The following is a 3,934-nucleotide window of genomic DNA, read 5'->3' as shown; positions in this document are numbered from 1 at the left end:
AATATAGATGATTCATACTATAAAAAGAAAAGCATTAAAGTGAAAGTGAATGTTAAAGTCGGTGACAGGTTCTGATTTTAGCACACTCTTGCGTTGTGGTAACCTCCCTACACCTCCTGACCTTGTATTATTTAAACACTGATATTAAATTTAATGAACAAATAATCATTGAAATCATGTGGCAAGGTATACCTATAAATATCATCTGCAGGTTTTAAATTGTGCATGAGACTTCAGACATAGACAAGAATGGGTTCTGTGGTAATCCATTGGGGAATAGCGTCATTGAAGTCTAGCACTTAGTTCGCTGACACAATTGCTTTAATTGTTAGCCGGTGTTAAGTTTCTATTTTATATGATTGCCTGGGAGTATATTGGTCCGAAGGAAATCTAGAGAATGAAATGACTACAGATTTGGTATGTGCTTGTAATCTTACTGAAGCCCATTACGCGACACGTGGTGTGACTCACCTCTACCTTGTCTTATATACGATACGGTGAATTTAATTATACTGAAGTGTGGGTCCTAGAAAGGTTGAAATATATTATTCCTGTATTTTTGTACTAACCCAACATTTTATCAGTAGTTCTTTTAATCAAACAATACGAAACGTACAGACTGTCTTGTTTGTAGGATTTTGCAAAGAAATGCTCACTTGAAATAAGTATTAGTCACAGGATACACAGGATAATATGTTTAAAGAATATGAAAAATTAAAATATTGTTTTAAACATATTTTGAACGATATTGATTTTAGTTTTCCAGGATAATATTCCTAAAATATAAACCTTAATCTTGGAATTCTTAGTTTTAATCTTAGAAAACATATGAGAAGTAGTTACCTTATTAATTTCTAGAATACATTAACTAAATAAATGTAACACAAATAAAGCTCTTTTGTTTGAAGTTGTTTTTTTGACTAAAGAAGGATTGTAAAAAGGAACCTGGTTTTTTTCAGGACATTTGCCAGCGTTCAGTGATAAAAAATAAAATTTTTTGTATCAGTGAACGGTGGCAAATGTCCGGAAAATCCTGTTTTTTACAACAAATAAAGTCTGTTTTAATAATAAATCCTACCATTGAGATTATCTCCTTCATAATTGTACAATTAAGCAAAATACTGCTTATAAGTATATTACTATTAGTTATAAGTATTTTGACTTTGTTGTGAAAAATGGCCGTTAATGCATGTTTATGTGTTTACTCTGACATTACGTTCCATGACGATAGTGAAATGTATTAGAGAACTTAAATTTAAACACTTTTACGTTTTTCAGATGGACGGCTAGTACAACACGGACTAACCCGGCTTCTGTACACGGACCACGCTCTGGACACGGACAAAAAACGATGCTAGCTCCCCCGGACTATAATTCAACTTGATTGGCTTTTATTAAATATACCAAAATTTGCTGTTATTCTATGTTTATAATTTATAATGCTTGACCTTTCCTCACCCTACTGGATATTAGGAAATAGTAATCAAAAACCCTATATGTAAATATTGTGTATGTCATAAGTACACAAATGCTTTTATAATTGCACGAATAATGATGAGGTGATTCCCACTATGCGTTGGTTTTTGATAGTTATTTTTTCAATCCAAAATAATTCATAATACATGAAAATTCACTCACAATATATACATAGAATCGAGATAGAATTTATGTCCTTAACATTGTTAAACGTACGGGATTTGTATATACTGGATAACAAGTGGACTTACACGTTTTATAATTGATTAGTCCATCCAAAGTTAAAGGGATTATATAGTATCATTGCTGAGATAATAGTGTAAAAATGAAAACTTTTGCCTCGCCATCAAAACAAATATGGTACATCGTGTCGTGTGGGGCAAGTAGTAACAAAAGTACTATTTTTATTTTAAATATATATATATATATATATTAAATTTTTATTTTATTAGTCGGATTAATCCCATATGAAACATTCATAAACTTTTTTAGATATTCGTAAATAGGCTGAATTAACTATAGTACTTTTATTAGTGCTGCAAAGCAACTTCAGATAAAGTAAAAACATACAATTAAAATATTGCAAAATATAATTTTACATCTCCAACAGTGATTTAATTTTAACGCCTGATTAAAATAACTTAACGTCTTTTTGATGTATTTATTTAATTAAAAACCCAAATAAAAAACCATTTTCAAAAGGCTTGGATTTGTACGATCAAATGTTTTGAAAATCATAAAAGCATAGGTAGTACAGTTTTTTCACATATTATTGAGATTAATTAATTTGTATTATTGCCTTTGTAATTATTAAACTTAGTTATTTCGTAAACAGGGATGATTATCCAAAAATGTTCGGTAACGTTGATCCAAATCCCATTGAATGGCATGCACTGCCATCAAACCCGATGTAACCCACATAAAAGTGAAATTTCATGCAGAATTTTATATCTATAGGTTAGTTAACTCTCGAAATATCTCTGAGCGTATGTAGAAGACAGATAGGCAGACAGAAATGAAACTTTCCAGTTTTATAACGCTCATCCAAGTAATGAATGTCACTCCAAAGTATTATTTGGTATTTAGGTGCTAAAATAGAAATATGTATTTATATTAGACAAATATCTGCAACGTATGGTATTAAACAAAATGTTTACAATTTGTAAAAGTTTAAAATTTGTATGTTGGCTATTATAATCAAATAATAAAACTATTAAATGCATTTGAGAAAACATAATAAATATGTATTGAATTAAAACTGCACTACCGATTATCCACAACTTCGTACGCTAGTTTTCTGCCGAATAATAAGGACGTAATAGGAATATTCTTTTTAAATGCTATACACAACCTGCAGAGATAAGTATTAGCGACTGAAAAATATTCGAATCGCCTGATCGTTATCAAAATAGTTGAACTTTAAGTTTAAAAAAGCAGTGTTTTGAAGCCCTGAATTTACAGAGTAAAACAACAATAAATATAATCTAAATATGAAAATCGAATATCTCTGCTAACATTCCATGTATTTGGTTAAGTAGCTCAAACGATTTCAGTCAAACTTACACTGTTTTGAACAATTTGGAGAATTTTTAAAGTAGAGAACTTTTTATATTTTGGTAAAGTACATATGATTAAATACTATGGTCTTATGACATTTTTAAAAACGAAAATAGACATATATCACGTACAAATGTTTCAGTGTTAAGAGGATCAGAGGTTGAACTACATTGCAAGTGGCTTTTATTTCAAGTGTTGTGCTTTTTAATATTAATTATATTTATGACACCAAATTTGACTTTGCTTTTTTATGTATGATAAACAATGTATAGTTTTAAATAAAGATCAAATTTCCCAGCAGCCCTTATGTACAGTATTTGTAAATTTTGTAAATGAAATACAGTTTAATAAAAGGAATTCAGTTTTGTAGTCAGGTTGTATGAATAACTATGAGGGGTGGCAGACCTGGTCTGCAGAAGAATGACATGTGTTTTACTTGTGCCTCTTTTTAAAGTCGTAACATCGTTATACAAACTTGTTGTTGTACAAACTTTGTTGACCAAATTGTTAGGGCCAAATTGCATGGGCCACTGCAATCGTCCGGTGGTATCAGACAACTGTAAGTAGCTGAATGTGGGAATCACTAACCAAGCTGAACGAACACGCTGGTAGTGGTGGAAGACGCGGCTTGAACATTCTCGTCTGCAGCGCAGGTGCTGTGCGCCGTTGCCAACGCAAGCGGCTGCGGCAGAACTTGTACCTACTCGTATCGTGACTAACCGCTGTACGCTCTGACCGCCTTGGATCTACCTACCCGCTGCGAGTGATATCAGCTGCGCCTTCAGTTTCTTCGCTGCAATCTATCTGCTTGCCCGCCTCGCGGCTTGCAGAACTGTCTACGCCGGCGTCGCTTCAAAATTAAAACTGTATTTCAATTTCTGTATATAGGACTGTTCTAATA

Source organism: Homalodisca vitripennis, unplaced genomic scaffold, assembly GCF_021130785.1.
Source record: "Homalodisca vitripennis isolate AUS2020 unplaced genomic scaffold, UT_GWSS_2.1 ScUCBcl_2032;HRSCAF=6388, whole genome shotgun sequence".
NCBI classification, from domain to species: domain Eukaryota; kingdom Metazoa; phylum Arthropoda; class Insecta; order Hemiptera; family Cicadellidae; genus Homalodisca; species Homalodisca vitripennis.
This window is presented reverse-complemented; position numbering follows the sequence as displayed.